This window comes from Trachypithecus francoisi, unplaced genomic scaffold, assembly GCF_009764315.1.
Source record: "Trachypithecus francoisi isolate TF-2019V2 unplaced genomic scaffold, Tfra_2.0 Lachesis_group8, whole genome shotgun sequence".
NCBI classification, from domain to species: domain Eukaryota; kingdom Metazoa; phylum Chordata; class Mammalia; order Primates; family Cercopithecidae; genus Trachypithecus; species Trachypithecus francoisi.
Window position 1 is genome coordinate 23,791,716 of NW_022681473.1, and position 19,161 is coordinate 23,810,876.

Consider the following 19,161-nt stretch of genomic DNA (forward strand, 5'->3'; position numbering starts at 1 on the left):
TCTTTGTGGTTTTGATTGCATTTCTCTGATGATCAGTGATATTGAGCTGTTTTTCATATACTTGTTGCCCACATGTATATCTCCTTTTGAGAAGTGTCTGCTCATATTCTTTGTCCACTTTTAAATGTTTTTTTTTTTTTCTTGTAAATTTAACTTCCTTATAGATGCTGGATATTGCTACATATTAGACCTTTGTCAGATGTGATAGAAATATTTTCTCCTACTCTGTAGGTGGCCTGTTTACTCTGTTGGTAGTTTATTTTGCTATGTAGAAGCTCTTAAGTTTTATTAGATCCTATTTGTCAATTTTGGCTTTTGTTGCAATTGCTTTTGGCTCTTTCTCATGAAATCTTTGCCATTTCCTCTGTCCAGAATGATATTGTCCAAGGAATGATATTGTCTTCCATGGTTTTTATGGTTTTGGCTGTTATATTTAAGTCTTCAATCCATCTTGAGTTGACTTTTGTATATGGCTAGACAGCTATCTCAGCACAATTTATTTAATAAGGAGTCCTTTTCCCATTACTTGCTTCTGTCAGCTTTGTCAAAGATCAGATGGTTGTAAGTGTGTAACCTTAATTCTGGGCTCTCTATTCTGTTCCATTTGCTAATGTGTCTGTTTTTGTGCCAGTACCATGCTGTTTTGGTTACTGCAGCCCTGTAGTATAGTTTAAAGTCAGATAGCATGATACTTCCAGCTTTGTTCTTTTTGCTTAGGATTTCGTTGACTATTCATGTTCTTTTTTGGTTCCATGTGAATTTTAAAATAGTTTTTTTCTAGTTCTGTGAAGAATGTTATTGGTGGTTTGATAGAAATAGCATTGAATGTGTAAATTGCTTTGGGCTATATGGCTATTTATTGTTGTTGTTATTATTATTATTATTATTATTTTGAGATGGAGTTTCTTTCTTGTTTCTCAAGCTGCAATGCAATGGCATGATCTCAGCTCACTGCAACCTCCTCCTCCTGGGTTCAAGCAATTCTTCTGCCTCAGCCTCCTGAGCAGCTGGGATTACAGGTGCCTGCCACCACTCCCAGCTACTTTTTTGTATGTTTAGTAGAGACAGGGTTTCAATATATTGGCCAATCTGGTCTTAAACTCCTGACCTCAGGTAATCCACCCACCTCAGGCCTCCCACAGTGCTGGAATTACAGGCAGGAGCCACCGCACCCAGCTGGCTATTTTAATAATTTTGATTCTCCCTCTCCATGAGCATGAAATATTTTTCCATTTGTTTGCATCATCTCTGATTTCTTTGAGCAATGCTTTAAAAATTCTCATTATAGAGTTCTTTCACTTTCCTGGTTAACTGTATTCCTAGGATTAGCTTTTTGATGTGCTGCTGAATTTGATTTGCCAGTATTTTGTTGAGGATTTTTGTTATCTATGTTCATGGATATTTGCCTGAAGTTTTTTTTTTTTCTTTTTTTTTGTTATATCTCTGCCAGGTTTTGGTATCAGGATGATGCTGGCCTCAGAATGAATTGGGGAGGAGTCCCTTTTTCTCAATTTTTTGGAATAGTTTCAGTTGGAATCGTATCATCTATTCTTTGTATATCTGGTTGAATTTGGCTCTTAATCTATCTGGTCCTGAGCTTTTTTTGGATGGTAGGCTATTTCTTATTGATTTAATTTCAGAGCTTATTATTGGTCTGTCCAGGGAGTCAATTTCTTCCTAGTTCAGTCTTGGGAGAATGTATATGTCCAGGAATTTATCCATCTCTTCTAGGTTTTCTAGTTTGTGCACACAGAGGTATTCATCACAGTATCTGATTGTTGTTTCTATTTCTGTGGGGTCAGAGTGGTAAAGTCCCCCTTTATCATTTCTAATTGTGTTTATTTGTATCTTCTCTCTTTTCTTCTTTATTATCCTAGCTAGCAACCTCTCTATCTTATCAATTTTTTTTTTTTTCAGGAAACCATCTCCTACATTCATTGATCTTTTGAATTTTTGCTATGTAAATTTCCTTCAGTTCACCTCTGATATTGATTATTTTCTGTCTTCTGCTAAATTTTTGGTTGGTTTTCTCTTGTTTTTCTAGTTATTTTAGTCATGATGTTAGATTGTTAAAAAATTACTTTCTCAATCAAGAATAGCTTTGTATGTTTCATTCAATTTATAGGTTTTCCCTAAGCAATTTATGCCAGTACAAGGTCTTTTATTAAATTTACTTTCCTAGGTCACTAGGGACAAGCAAAGATTTAAAATGAATTTTCTTTTAGAATCACAGAAGCTTACTTGCTGTAAACACTTAGCACTGAAATGTTTTATTCTTGAATGTTTAGTCCTAGTGTTTTAGAAATGAATTTTAGTATCTTGATATAAGTTAACAATTTTCTAGGAAGCAATCTGATTTTGCAGAAAGCAAGTCACCTGAGCTATGGTTCCTATTATTTTTGGGTTAATGAATCTTTTATACATAAAAGAGCCATCAGATAATTTTAGATTACAGTAATTTAAAAGTTGAAGCTAAACTGGAGGGATATGACATATTTGACCAATGAAAGAATTGAGAAACAGTCAGAGATGTTACATGCAGTGTGACTGCAGTGATTTTCTAGAACCCTAAAGACAATGAGTTCTATACCCTGAAATCCCTTCATGGCCATGATCATATGCCTATCTTCTCAGATTGGAGACTTGGAGTTTGGGGGAAGGAAGGAAAGCAGAGGAGCAGCCCCCCATGTTAGTGTCCATATCTGCTCTGAATCAAGAGTGATTCATGTTATTTGGCTTACTCTTTACCTCTAGAGTCTCTCTGCTTTCAGGCATATTGGGAAATCCAGAGCTAGGAGCTGATCACAGGGAAGAAATATTTTTTAATGGAAATATAGGGACACAAATGGAGGAAAGCAATGAGATATTGGTTTAGTTTAGAGAGGTACAAAGCAGGACAAGGATGCTAACCTGTCAGGGGATGGGGGTGTGCTCAAACTTCAGATAGCCACTGATATGAACAGGGATGTGAGGCATGACCATGGCTGCTGGTACATACGGTGGTCTTGGTGTGATTTAGGAAATAAGTCCTTTGCTCAAGCTATCTTTGGGAAAGTTGTTAAAATAAGACACTTTGTTATGGTCTGCTAGAAAAGTATGAAAATAAATATATAAATATCTGATATTTAAGAAGTAAACAGCATTTATTTAGAGGACTGATAAAATTGGTCCTGGTAGTATCTCACAATAGGATAGATGAATAATTCTGAGAAATTCATTTCAAGTATTTCACTAGGTGTTATTTCAGGTTCTGCAATGGTTGCTCCACAGGTCACTATTATTTTTAGAGATCTTCTGGGTGTGACTCACATTTCTCATCTTGGGAGCCCCCTCAAACCTCATACAGAAGAACACTCTTTGTACCAGGGTGGTGTTCGAATGTCTACTGTTAGTCAATAATGGCATAGCAGTACCATGGTAACATTTTCATCTACTCCATCTATAGGAATCTTTAGTTTGTACATGGGGCCTACTGGATTGGCATTTAGGCATCCAGAGGACAATCAGTAACACAGCTCCTAAAAAATCCCTAACCAAATTCTCCTTCTAGTTTACCATCTTAGGCTTTTTTCACTGTTTTTCAGGATTCTTGCCTATTTCTTGATATGTTGAGCGTAGTAGGGTTAGAAACAGCCACAACTGTACCCCTAGAGCACATTCATGAGCATCATGACCATTCCAGGTTTCCTGTGCCTTCAAGGCTCCTTTCTGAAGCTCTGTTCAGCAACCTGTCCACATGAGAACCTGCCACATCTCTTAGGAAAAAGAAGCAATATACTTCAGTGGGTAGGAACTTGAGACTTGCCTTGATTCTAAGCCACTTACCTTTTCCTATCATCCCTTCTTCACACCTTTGAGGGCCACATAAGATATGAGAATAAAACTAACCTGGAAACTGTAATCAAGTTCAAATGTATTCTTTTTGCTGCAGCCCAGGTGACCTTTACTCACACTACTGGGAGTACAACAGTCCTGTAGATAAAATCTTTCAGTGGCTCCTCTTTGCTCTTTGGATGGAGTTAAAATCCTTTACTAGGACTTGCAAAGCTTTACCTTATCAGGATGCTACAATCTCTCTCTAACACTCCGTCCAAGTCCCTCCATTTTTGCCGATTGCATTCACATTATATATTTCAGTGAAGCAAACATGACACTTCCTCCTGGCCTCTCTTCTCTCTCCCTCTTTTATCTTCTGTTTCCTTTTCTTGCTCCCTATCTCCTTTTTTATCCTTAAAAATATGTTTACTATAAACACAATGAAACACCAACTTAATTGCTGATGATGAGACAAATGATCTCAGGAGAAAGCATACAGTCTCAACAATTATCCCCAGAATGCTGCTCATTTTTATCCCATCCATTGCTGCTGATTAAAGTCTGACTGATGACTGGTCTCCTGGTTTCTCTGATGGGATTGATGACTCTGAAGTGATCTTTGTGTCTGCTTCTGAATTACTTTGTGCTTATTAATTGGTGGTGTATTTTTTTCACTTACAAAAGAAAGGGTAATATTAAAGTTTAATGGTGTTTGAATCACATTGTTATCCTTGACCTGCATGGCCTGGGGTAATAAGGTGAAGAACCACAAAATGCAAAAGAATGTTAATAATCTAATTTATGAAAAAATGTAATTCTGTGCTTTGTAAATTTATTCAAGCGAGTGTGCCCCTATATATATTATAATGTCAATTAGAGTTCATTTCATTGACCGCTAGAACATGAATTCCATCAGGTTAATTCTGTATCTTATTTTTTGTCCATACTACTTTAATACGTATCTGATTTATCTTTTTATCTGTAATATTTGTCTATAATACTTAATACCACTGAACTTAGTAGGCTCTCATTCAATATTGAGTGAATAACTATGCTTATAGGAGGAAATACTCTAGCACAGAGGGAGTTAACATATATGTTTGGGTTTTAGGAGCAAAAATTAATTGTTGACCACTCCTCACCTTGAGGTTTGAATCAATTAAAAACTCACACATGAGTCAGACAGATGGAAATCAAAACACCAGCGTTATCACTAATAAAGCTCATTTGGAGAATATGTCTTGACCTACGGTGAAAACATGGCTTTCTAATGTAAAACCTAACATTCCTGAATTAAAGAGACTTAATTACTTGGTTACAGATATGATTATATATTCCTTCTTAACCTTCCACTCCAACTCCCACTTCTACCTCAGGGTTAGAAACAGGCTATGCCTCTACAGGAGAGAAAATCGTAAAGGAACACTCAGAAAAAGGCAGGTCCAAATGAATATCACCAAAGTGCACTGAACCGTGGGTTCCATGTTTCTTCTTCCAATCATAAGTTACCTTTCTTCCCATGGAGAAAGAGACATATGTTTTTCCTGCTCTATGAAATTCTCCTTTATAAGACACAAAAGGTAAGTATTAAGTACCCCTCCTAATACAGTTTGACTCTGTGTCCCCACCCAAATCTTATCTGAAATTGTAATCCCGATGTCTCGAGGGAGGGACCTGGTGGGAGGTGATTGGATTATGGGGGTAGATTTCCCCTATGCTGTTCTTGTCATAGTGAGTAAGTTCTCACAAGATCCGATGGTTTAAAAGTGGGCACTTCCTTCTTGTTCTCTCTCTCTTTCTCCTACCTCCATATGAAGAAGTTGCCTGCTTCCCCTTTACCTTCCTCCATGATTGTAAGTTTCCTAAGGCCTTCCCAGCTATGCAGAACTGTGTGTCAATTAAACCTCTTTTGTTGATAAATTACGCAGTCTCAGATAGTATTTTTATAGCAGTGTGAAAACAGACTAATACACCTCCCCATTTTCCTGTTCTTAATTGACATAAAGAGAAAATCTAAATTTTTTTAATGCACTCAGATGAAAATACCAAAGAAAAGTCAGCGGTGTATTTTAAAGTCATAAAACTCTGTCTTTAAGCTCTATCCTTTTAGACAGAATGAAATAGGGATCATTTGTAACAAGCTCTGTGATTTTTTTCACCTAGTATAAAAAATTATCTGTTCAATAAATATTGATGAGCATGTACTACATGCAAGTCACCATTCTAGGTAAGAGAGATGGACCCCTTGATAAGAAAGATAAATGCTTTGATCTTGTATGGAGCACACATTTTAATGTGAAAAACATAAAATAAAGATAAGAAAGAAAAGTATATAATATACACTAAATAGTGATAAGAACAGTTTGTATTATGAAGAAGCATAAAATATTATATGGGGTTAATAGATAGCTATTCACACAGGATCATTAAAGAAGAGTTTTCTGAGTAGGTGCTTTTTGAAGGCCAGGACATAGTAGCACCAGCTAACACCAAGTGCAAAGGTCCTGAAGCAGAAACTAGCTTTAAGGAGAATATGGTTGATTTGGAGTCAATAGGAGGAAGTGCTTTTGAGATAAAAGAAAGAGAGTAAAGTCTGTTACTCTGTTTTTTTTCTTTTTTTTTCTTTCTTTTTTTTTTTTTTTTTTCACCTCAGACGGAGTCTTGCTTGATCACCAGGCTGGGGTGCAGTGACATGATCTCAGCTTACTGCAACCTCCATCTCCCAGGCTCAAGCAATTCTCCTGCCTCAGCCTCCCGAGTAGCTGGGACTACAGGCACATGTCACTATGCCTGGCTAATTTTTTTGTGTGTATATATATATATTTTTTTTAGTAGAAACGGGGTTTCACCATGTTAGCCAGGATAGTCTTGATCTCCTGACCTTGTGATCCACGTGCCTCTGCCTCCCAGAGTGCTGGGATTACAGGTGTGAGCCACCGGGCCCGGCCCGTCTCTTACTTTTTTATCCCTAAAGGTTGTGGAAAACCACTGATGATCTGAGGCATCAAATATACATTTTAAAGTATCTCACTGAATGCAGGTCAATGGCCATGTTTCCAGAATGGAAGCAATGGGGAACCCAGTAAGAGGTTTCTCTGGGAGAAAATGGAGAGAGCTACAACAGAGATTTGTGGAGAGTGTAGCTGTATGGCACGCTGTTCAAAGGGCCCAGTGTTTTCAAGAGAGGATAAAGATAAATAATCTAGAAGAAAGAATAAAGAGCAAATAGTATACATATTCCACTTCCAAGTGTTTACAGTAGAGGAGAGACAAGGAATAACAAAAAAATTAGGCCAAAAGATACTAAGAATTCAGGACAATTTCTGAATTTGTGCGCTGCCACCATAAATGTGATAGTGTTTTAATTGGCTCACAAGTTGTTGCTGCTTCAAGTTGTATTCATTCTCTGAATAGAGTTACGAAGGAAAGTATTACCTTTTGGAGTTATATTCAGACATGCTGCTGCTGAACAATCGGTGTAAGTATTAGACTTGCCTTTGGCTACATGCATCTGTTTTGCATACATCTCTTTATCATTCTCTTTCCTGTGAAAGCTGGATGGAAAATGATTAAAGAACAGAGGAGTTGTGACTTTGAGTTAAAGTAGTTTTGTGGAGCTGATTCCATACTACTAAAGTTCTTATATAAATAAATGAAAATCACTATCATCAACAGGTTAGTCTATGGGTGTGTATATTTTCACAGAAACATAGTACCATTACTACTGTTAATTCAGACGTGCACTATGTTCTAGAAATTGATGAAGTACTTTCCATATATTAATACACATAATGTGTATAAAACATTGCAGAGCATTCCAGTCGTGCTGCTCCTTATTTCTCTCTATTCTAGAGTTAAAAGAACATCTTATAATTTTCATGTTAATAAATGTATGTTTCATCATTGCATGTCATGAGGCATGACAATAAACAGCATTCTGAAGGTTTACTCTAACTCACTGCTTTACTAGTTATAAGTCTGGCTGCTCAGTCTCTTTATTAATGTTGTAGTTGGACTAAAAGCAGGATATTGTCCTGTCTGCGTTATACATAGAAATAACACTGGACAATACGGTTGGTTATGAGCCAGAGGGAATAATTCAACATTGGCAGAATGGGTGGATTAGAGACAGCATCATTGGTTTCTTTCATCTTCCAATTGTATTATTCCTGCAAGGAATCTCAGAGTGCAATGGCTCAAGAGAATGCCTAGGATTATTCTGCCCAGACTAAGTAATGCCATGTTTTAGCCTCTTGATGCAATTAGCCCTGAAAAGATGTTGATCATTCACTCTACAAACAGTTGCTGAGAGTTTACTTGTCAATAGTGCCATTTTCAGTCCTGTCAGGGGTAACAGTAATTAAGTGCCCTTGGCATAGAGCACTAATGAGGCACTGTGGAATATTCATAGAGAATAAATAATAGTAATTTGGTGTGGAAAGTTTACTTTCTCATTGTCTACTTTCTCCAAGACTTATTTTTCTTTAATGCCTGATGCCTCCAAGATAACAAAGAACAGTGAGTGAGATTAGATACATATGAACTTTAAATAAAAGAAACTTTATCATAAAATCAGATTGAGCTATACAAAAAAAGGCAATATTCAAACATTACTAACCTACAAAAAAAAAAAAACTATTTTATAATTCAACCAAATAATACACTTTTATTGTAGAATAAAATACTTAAAATAATGAAAATGGTGATAATGCTTTAAGTTCTACCACACAGGGGCTTCTACTATAATTATATTTGTGTATTTTATCTCAATCTTTATTCTGCGTATTTAATGCAGCTATGATAATTCCTTATAAACGATATTGTATCCCATTAATTTTTTACTCCTCAAATTCTATTTTCCAATTGTGAGAACTTGCATACATTACTAAGCTCATCGACAAGATAGGCTAATAATAGGATCTAACTCATAGAACATTGATCCGACTTAAATCACATGCCAGCCATCTCATTAGTGTTCAAAAATGTTAACTATTATAATAAAATAGAAGAAATATTTGTCATTACACATCTTAAAATCTTATTTAATGGGTATATGATGTACATATCTCATTATGTGAATGTCTATTTATTATACTTTTATTATACAGCGTTTAGACTTTTTCCTAAGTTTTGCTCAAATAGTAGTCAGATTATACTTTTTTATTTACTGAGAATAACATGGCATCTGTTGTGCAATGTCCACAAAGATCAAAGTTTGCAGGAATGTCCCTAAGACATTTACATTTTTTCTCATTCTAAAAGAAAGAGAAGAGTAAGAGTTTTAGAATTAGAAATTCCTGATTTCGGAGTTTTGTCTACTCCTTGTTTGCTGGTGTCATTAGGATAATTATTTAATTATTTTAGCCATAAGCAATTTGTTCACTGCTTAGTGTTTAGTAGTTAACCTAAAGGTGATTCTTCTTATTTTTAATGGCATATGGTGATTCTCCAGAAAAGGCATCTTCCATTTCTGTATTTTTGATATTAATGATACATATCATTATATATGTTTAATGAAACATATCACTAACCTGCCTCTATTATCTAATAATAGTATTATTATGTAATATAATGTAATATTATAAAGTAATGTATTATTATGTAATAATAGTATTATATAGACAACAGAGACAGTTTAGTGTCATAGTAGTAGTACATCTCTGATCTAAAGTTGACCAATGTGCCATCTCAGTTTTGGCAACACAAAAGGATCCTCAGCAACAGCTGGTCATTCAATGCTTTATTCTTTCTTGTGCTGCAAGTTAATGATTAACATGTGGATTAGTCTGTTTTCACAATGTTATAAAAAACTGCCTGAGACTGGGTAATTTATAAACAAAAACATTTTAAAAGACTCACAGTTCTGCCTGGCTGAGGAGACCTCAGGAAACTTACAATCATGAAGGAAGGCAAAGGGGAAACAAAGACCTTCTTCACATGGTGGCTGGAAAGAGACAGCTAGCAAGAGCAGGGAAAATTGTCTTATAAAACCATCAGATCTTTTCAGAACTCACTATCACAGGAACATCATGGGGTAAACCGCCCCCATGATCCAATCACCTCTCACCTGGTCCCTCCTTAGGCACGTGGGGATTACAATTTGAGGTGAGATTGGGGTGGGGACATAGAGCCAAACCATTTTAACACATTTGCTACTAAGTGGCAGATACGGAGGACAAAGCAGCTGCATTAGCCAGTGGTAGAAAAATTCAGTTGGGTAAGTTTGTCTTGTGCCCTCAGAAATGTGATATTTCTTAATTATTGATGAAAAATACCAAGCATATCAATCTTTTTGAAACTAAAATATATTTGTATCTTTTTTTTAATGCAGTGTATGCTCAATATAGGAAATGAGAAAACAGAGATAAACAAAAAATAAACAACAAACTAGAAAACATAATTCTTACATTTACCCAAGAAATGAAAGCTGTGAGATGTGAACACCATGATGTATAATTCTTCCAGATGGTGTTCATTACTCCCTCTCTCTGTTTCTCTCTCACACATATCACACATACTCTTTATATCTCTCCCTATATAACTCATATTATGCATACTCTTCTGACACTAACTTTTCCACTAATGATATATTGCAAACACTTTCCAAAGCCAATCAGACTTTCCTTATAGCATCATGTTCAATCACTCAATACTATTCCTTTCCCTAATTGTAGTAAAATAGCTCCTATATTTGGGCATTAAGCCTTTCCATGAATTTTTTTTTGAATATCAGTTTTCTATTCTTACTATTAAATTTTTTCCAATCACCTTATTCATTGAAAATAACTGTATAAGTTAGCATAGTATTTCAATCCCCAGTGATCACTTCTATGTGCACAATATTTATTACATGATTATGATAATTTATATTACTAAAAATAAGAAATCTATATTTTTCTTTAAAGACCCCTGACAACCTTGACAACATGTCTATTATCATTTTAGCGTAATTTATAGTGAATTCAGGTTGTGGATAGATAAGGAATTGGTCATTTACAAGAAATACCTAAAAATACATCACCCAAACGTAGTAAATTATAATATGTCAGATATACATCTGGGAGATATTGAACTCTGTATTAAGAAAAAGAAATTGAATTAACTGATGCCAAGTCAGGTTATTTGTAAAAATGCACCAATTTTTTTTTTTACAAAAATTATAGATTTAGCAATCTGAGATGCACTTATGTTGAATAGAAGATTGCTGGAGCAATGATCCTATGAAAACTGGCCTTTACATTACCTGGGATCAATGGTCAATTCCTCAGTTAATATCCTGAATTTTCTGGACCAAAGCAAAAGTCATCTGTAGTCTTACCAATCATTAACTGGAGTAATGATGGATTTTTCTAAAAGCATCATTGCTGCCTTGACAATAATTGGCACTTTCAAGAGCTCTTTTGCTTGCTTCATTTTTCTTGATTGTTTACTCTAGACTACCGATCAAGTGGCCACTGGGAAGAATTACTCATTTTCAAATCCGTAATTATCAAATGCCATATATAAGGATATAAACATGCAAACCCACATATTTAAGTTCTTATGTGTAGAAAGTGAACAAGAAGCTCTGTTAAATCTGTATTGACTGAAGCTGGGATGTAATTGTTTCTGGTCTATGGGGACCCTACATTTATTTTCTGAGATATAAAACATTCTACTAGAAATGTGGAATTTTATGTTAATATATAAATACTTATACACAAGATGGATGTATAACTACTTTGAAAGACATATGTGTGGGTCAGACTCTTTTGGTAAATAGCCTGATTGAACATAGCTTGGGAATAATATGAATCTTTTAAATAGTTTTCTATGTTTTGGTTATCTAAATCTAAGAGAAAAAGGAAGTAGTTTCTTATCTAGACTCTTCTACGAGTCAAGCCCTCAGATAAATGTACATTATTATTGGAGGTAATCCCCATTTTGTGGATAGTCTCTTTCAGTATTTAGCTTCAGTCACAGTTCAGTTTTTTCTTCTATCTCATTTCCTCTCTGATCTATTCAAAATATTACTTATTTAAACTTTGGGGTAAATAAGGAATCAAATACCAGTGTCCTATTAAAAATAACTGTTTAACTTTTTAAACTTTTGCTTTTCTCCTCAACCTATCACTTTGAGAGTAGAGGATGGTTCTTGAATCAGATTTTAAATTCAAAGATGACATCACTGCCTCAACATTTTCAAATTATTGTCACTTTCCAAAGAAGCTGCCTGGTGACTATTTTTAAGGACATTAGTTTGTATAATTGATATAGTTGATGACTATGGAAAAGAGCCATGTTAATACCAGTGAGGTTAATAGTAATGACAATTATAATTCTTTACTGATATTTTCCAAAGCATAACATTAGACGTCTTACATACAATCTCCTTTAATATTTTCTTTAAAAAGCAAAAACAAACAAACAAACAAAAAACAAGAAATAAGCATTATTTTGCTATTTTTGAAGAAGTCAAGGTCTGAATTATTTAATTATTTGCTTTAGACTCAGACCTGGATCAACTCATTGCTCTGATATTGTTGCTAGATGAGCAAGTAAATTATTTATTTGCGACTCAATTTCTGATTATTAAAGATTCAAAAACTTCCTTTTAGTCCAAATTCCATGTTCTTGCTTTATTAGGAGTTTTCAAAAGGATAGATGGTGTATTTTGTCTTCCTATCCAATGATTTTGTAAGCCATTTACAATCTTATAATAAATTATTTCTGCTTAAGTCAACTAATGTGTATTCTGTTCTTTGTGACTGAATACTTTCATTAACTTAGAGCTCTTTAATAAATAAATCATTTCACTTATTTGTTCATTGGTATGAACAAGAGATAAAATGCCCTCAAACAACTTATATAGTCAAATAATTGATAGCTAATATTTACTAAAGACTTATCAGACACTTAAGGGTTTTTCCAACACAATATTCAATGTTAACAATCACTTATGCATTAGGACTGATTATGTTCTTGTTGAACATAAAATGAAGAAACTGAGTTTTGGAGAAGTCAAACACATCCCAAGTTTATTAAGCTTATAAAGGGCACAAATAGCTTTTGAATTCAGGTGGTTTGACTTAACAATTAGAGCACTGAGAAGAGATTTATTACAATCGTCATTAACATAATTAATGGGAGTGGTGGCAAAAACCTGTGGTTCCAGCTACTTTGGAGGCTGAGGTGGGATGATTGCTTGAGGCTAGGAGTTCAAAACCAGCCTGGTCAATATAGCAAAATCCTGTCCCTAAAAAAAATTACTAACATATACCAAATTAATTGCAATTACAATGAAGATGATGAAGGAGCACTACAAGATATTGGAGAAACATGTATACAAGTTGGAAATGCTGATGACCATTGAAGGTTTTGATGGTTTTATGTGTATGTCTGATGGAGTTGGGTAGGAATAATTGATTTACATTTGTGTTTTTAACAATGTCACTCCAGCTACTAACTAAAATATGTTTTGGAGATTGAGCTAGCCCAGATGTTCAGAAACTGAAATGGACGTGGATTCAGCTATGGTATTGGCAGTGGGAATGGGGAAAAATGGAAAAATGAGACTGATATTTCATACAGAGATTCAAAAAAATGCAATGGTTAACTTAATATTGAAAATGAGAGGAGGGAACCTGTTAAGGGTGATGTCCAGATTTCCAGTTTGTGAAAGTAATGAGATGGTGGTGCCATTTACTCCATGTTCATGTCTACAATTCCAGGACACATCTTTCTGGCGTAGGAATGGCAGAATCATGAAGAAGTAGTAGAATTGTACAAAGAATTTTGTCACCAATATCCCTGACTTAAAAATTGCATACTACATTTTTCTGAGGAAACAATGTTAGTGAGTTCCACAATTCTGCAAAAAAGACTCGTATCTATTTCCCTGTAGACCTATTAATCTTGTTTGGCTTTATTCCATACATCGACAGCAGTCAAGCTTTAGCAGTAATCTTTTTTGAAAAAAAAAAAGAAACTTTTTTACTAACATCTTAGAAAGTTAGTCTTTTGGAGGGGATGGAAGTCACCATAGCAGTTTTTAGCTGCTTTGAACTGCATTTGCTCGTCTTAAAAATAGATCCTGAACCACAAAGTCACCATGCTGTAAGAAAGCACAAAGAAAAGAAATTTAAAACACTTTTCATATTAAAAAATATAGCTATTCTTATCATCATTTGAAATGAATATTTTGGATTCCTAAAATGTCAATTAAAGCTTAAATTTATAATTCGAATTAAAGGAACATGCTACCTGTCTTAAATATGGTCTTAAAATATTTAAAAATTAAAGTTCTAAAACCTTTATGGCGACGTTTTACAATGTTTTTGCACCAATAAATCCCATGATTTAAAAGTGTTTGTTTATTGCAAAAGTGCTTTTATTAAATAACAACAACTTTTCTGTTATAAAACAATATGTAAGTGCTAAATAGAATGGTTATGAACACAGTGATTTATATCAACATAGTATAGTGATATAATTTCAGCCCAAGCAAATAGCCTTGATTTTTACTTAAATAATGCAACTTCATAACAGATCTATTGTTCTTTGAAATAATGAAAATAGGGCATAAAGTGTTAGCAGGGGCACATGCTTTATTTTGAAGTATTGAACAGTAAATTTTAAATTGCGTTTTAGTGTTTTAATGGAGAACCTGACATTTGATACACTAGGATTCAGACTGGATATACTTAATTTGGAGAAAAACAGGACATTTGGTACAAAAAGCAGAGAAGCTTTTTGTTTGAAAAGTGGAGAGATAAATGGGTGGAGGTGAAGATTCAGTTTTTTCCTTCTTTTTTTTTTGGTGTCTTAAAAATCCTTTATGAATGTCTTTCCTTCAAGGTCATTTGAACATAATGAAACAGAAACCTCAGCTTTGTGTTGAGATTGCCAGTTATCAAAAAATTCCTTCTTAAGTACTTATCTGCTCAATTTCATGTCTGGTACTAATCTGTTACCAAAGTCAAAAACAAGGGGAGAGTTACAATCTCTTGAACTGTTATGTTGCTAATGCCATTGACTTCTGTAAGGATATGATTCTTGCTTTCTTAGAAACATTTCCAGGCATTGAGAGAGTCAACCACCTCAGGTTCCTGAAGTATAACAGGAATGGCATTGGACATTGATGGGTGCTCTATGTTAGACACAGAGGTAAGCATAGAATAGTCATTGCATTATTTGATCCTCATAACACTATGTGATAGTCACATTATTATTAATATTTTATAAATTGCTTAGTGAGGTTACGTAGGTTTCCCAGAAACACACAGCTAATGACAGAGCCAGTCAATATTAACTCTCACTATTAACACTACCACTTTTTAACACTACTACTTTAAGAGAGATAGACTTGTTTGAAAAATGCAAAGATTCACTATATATATTTTTTGAAAAGTCCCAGGACAATTCAGTTGGGCAGCCTAGCTTGAGAGCCCAGGGTAAAGATGATGTGGTGTTTACTTTTTTCCTGCTACAAATATTTATCATTGTTCAAGAGGATTTGGAAATTAAGAGTGGATTTGTCATTCTCATTCTTGAGCATTGAATAGATGTTTCAGTTTACTTCTGTGCATATGACAATATCCAATTCTTAAACTTCACTAGCTTGAGAATTATAGGACAAGTGTCATTATGAGCAAAGACTTGTGAGTTGAAGTCTGAGGAGTTATATATGCAGATAAGATATCTGTATTAATCTTGGCTAATATTGGGATTTTATCTTTTAACTACTATTTATATATATGCTAAACATGCTTATTTAAGCATACTTTCACAGGAATCCTAACTAAGCTTTTAGAAAATTGAGTTTCAACCACTTAAATTACAATTAATACAGAGGATAAGGAATTTTTTGTTTATTTGTTTGTCTGTTTTTTGTTTGTTTGTTTTAGACAGAGTCTCACCCGTTCGCCCAGGGTGGAGTGTAGTGGCGCAATCGTGGCTCACTGCAACCTCCGCCTTCTGGGTTCAAGCAATTCTCCTGCCTCAGCCTCCTGAGTAGCTGGGTTTACAGGCGCCTGCCACCACATCCAGCTAATTTGTGTAATTTTAGCAGAGACAGGGTTTCCCCTTGTTGGCCAGGCTGGTCTCGAATTCCTGACCTCAGGTGATCCACCGGCCTCGGCCTCCCAGAGTGCTATGATTACAGGCTTGAGCCACTGCACCCAGCTAGTTTTTAAAAAATTTTTAAACTGAAGCAAATTAGGAGATAATTTTGGATTGTGTAACATTTCAAAGGAAGAAGGGTGGGAAGTAATATCAGTAGCAGAAATAAAACAGTAACATTTAAAAATGTATGTTAGAACTTTTTAATATTAATATATAGTATCTTCTTCACTCTCACAGCAATGCTTAGAGACAGAAACTACTGAAGTCTCCATTCCTTAGCCAAGGACAGAGGCTCAGAGAGATTAAGTAATTTGCCCAAGATCACAAAGCTAGTACAAATGCTAGCCAGCATTTGAAACCAGCTCTCCCTTACTCCAAAGTTCCTTTTCTTAATACACCGGATGGTCTGGGATTTTACTTCAAAATGTATAGGTGGTCATTACTTCTCCTTTTGTTGCTGCTGGCTCTACTCTTTTTTTTCTTGAGAAGATACACTGACAATGTTCTTTTCCTGGCAATCCAAGAGCCCTGTATATTCCTTTGGAAAATGTTATTTACCTATCAATTAATATGTGAGATATCGTATTGCATTGTGTAGAACTTGAGAGTTCTACACAAAGGAGACATAGTCTCTGTGATACAGCAGTTTATAATCTTGCAAATATCAAAAGCATGTGACATCAAGGAGCCTTGAAGGCTTACATATTCTCTACTTCTTTACCAAAAAAGTACCTATTATTTCTCTCAATTGTGTTTCCACTGTCATGAATCACAATATTCCAAAGTTGGATATTCCATATTTCCCTTGCCATCTTGTCACAACAGGCAAGTAGGAGTAATATGTGCATTATCTCTGCTTCAATATGGGTTGTCCAAATCCAAGGGCCACTACAATGTTTTTATTCCCCATCCTATAATATTTAAAGTTTTTGTCATCTGACAGTACAGCCATTTCTTATAAAGCCTCACACAGTCTCATTCTGATATCATAGTAGTCCTAGAATAAATCAGAAATTAGATTAGAAGGTGTGGGTCGTCTTTCCTAGCTGTATTATCCACATGGACTCTGAGGATGCAGCAGGATGTCTCTGTGATAAAGTGCTTGCGAAGGGAAAACCCCGTCCTAAGCAGGCTGATGAAATGTGGCAGACTGAGAAAGTCCGTGTAATGTTTCTGTTCTCTATTGCATTCTTAATCACATTTTACTACCGTAGGTTTTGATGAAAAGGTACCAGTCGCAATTATTTCACGAAATAATTCCCCTGTTACCTGCTAGTGTGTGGGTAACTTGCATATGGCAACTTTCTAGGAAATATTTGTCTTCCTATTCTGCTTGCAGTTATAGTTTAAAAAATAAAGCTAATAATAGAATCAGATGAATAATACTTTGTGGATTATCCAAAATGCATTGTCATATTTTGTCAGATCTTCAAGATTTTTTTTCACAGGTTGTTAAATAGGTTTGTGTTCAAAATCTACTCAAAAATATCTTTTCTTTCTTTACACCTTGCACAGACTGGTGAATAAAAGTGTCCTAACATTAGTAGGCTGGTAGGGCTTCTCTCTATAGAGTGCTTTATTCCTTTGTGATGCTCTGAGACAGGAAGCATGGACATTTCGTATTCTAAAGGAAAAACATATAATTTAGCAGCCAAACCACTCATTGGCGAAAAAGGATTTTATCTTTTGTTCAAACATATTATCACTGTAATAAACATCTAACCTAGCTATTTTTTGAGACCTCTGGTTCAAGAGGAAGACTTAATGGAAGAAGGGGGCGTAAGAAATAAACAATAGGTCAAACGGGAAGAACAAACAAGAAGAAATCGTATCAGAATATGAAAACCAAGGAAAAGAGAAAATGTAGCACAAAGGATAAACAAGGAAGGAGTGTATAGAAGCAGTTAAGAGCATGAGTTTTGGAGCAAACAGACCTGCATGAATTGCCGGCTGTGCCCTTGTTAGTTCTGTGACCTTGGACAAATTATTTAATCTTATTTGCCATCACAAAATGGAAGTGATAATCCTCTTTTTTGTTCTTCAAGTCATTGTGAGAATTAAATGACTTTCTATGTAAAACACTTAGTTCAATGTTTGATATAAAGTCTGTCACTGCTCAATAAGCAGGAACTCTGAATAAGATTTCACTAGCTTCAGGAAAAAAAAAAAAAAAAAAAAAAAAAGCATGAGATTTGAGTGGGGTGGTAGATTGCCAGTCACTGCTGTCTCTAATATCATTCCAGGTCAGCTACATTCAATGCTGCTAACCTCTTAACTAGTCTCTAATTTTGTGTTAATGCTTTTGCAACTGCATATTTAGAAGTCCAGCAGGAGAACAATCTGACCCACCAGTCAACATTCGCATGTATCATGTCTCTGAGATGAGTTTCTATAGAAGCTGATTCCACTTCATGTATTTGTCTGAGATAATGCAGTTTTGTGGCATTTCATTCTTCATGGACATCCTGGGAACGGATTTAAGGTGCACACATCAATCAGAGCCTAATCAAGCTCAAAGCCAGCAGCTTCTCAGGGGATGAGACAATCGACCATTGAGACCAGTTCAATCAAGGTGGCCCTTGGGTTCAAAGGCTGCCATCTGAAATAAATCTGGAAAGTGCCTTTTAAATTCAATGAGCACTGATGAAGCAGCTGCCCATAGGGAGACCCTGACTGTACAGTATAAATACATCTATCCCAGAGCAGCCATAAATAACACTCTCATTTTTATGCATAATTAACACAGAGTAGTAGCTAGTAGTTTGGCTGAATTATAATGACACATTCTAAGGCTACTTTTGTCTGTTCTTAGCTTTAGAATATAATAATGTTAAATTATTAGCCTATATGCTATGGTATGCGTGTGTGTGTGTGTGCCGTGTGTGCCTGTGTGTGTGTGTGTATAAGCATTTTGTTTGTTTGTTTATTCTGAGTAGGAATAGTAAATGCAACTTGAAGAAAAATATTGGGAACCCCAATGGTTCTAAGTCCTTTGGCTCTCATTATTTAACAAAAGGTCTCCCTGCAATAGGTGGATAATAAGCTAAACCGAAACCAAGGTTGTTCTTATCCTATGGGACCTGCTGAAAGAGAAGGAGAGAAGCCTAGCAGGCAGAAATAGCTCCTCAAGCAGAAATGCCTTTTGAAGCCAGCAAGTAATCTTGATGCTTGAATGGCTGGTATAAGGTGAAGACTGCTGGGTGAGAATCCACTGCTGCATCTTTGTGGGACCTTTTCATTCAG

The 19,161-nt window shown here is 35.2% G+C and overlaps 1 long non-coding RNA gene across 1 annotated transcript; it reads left to right on the forward strand.

Annotated features, from left to right (window-relative positions):
* Positions 1-240: 240 nt before the first annotated feature.
* LOC117080050 lies at positions 241-9,414 on the forward strand. The gene is made up of 3 exons (XR_004435705.1): positions 241-381; positions 2,289-2,293; positions 9,404-9,414. It is a non-coding gene; the product is annotated as an uncharacterized LOC117080050 (long non-coding RNA).
* The last annotated feature ends 9,747 nt before the right edge of the window (positions 9,415-19,161 follow it).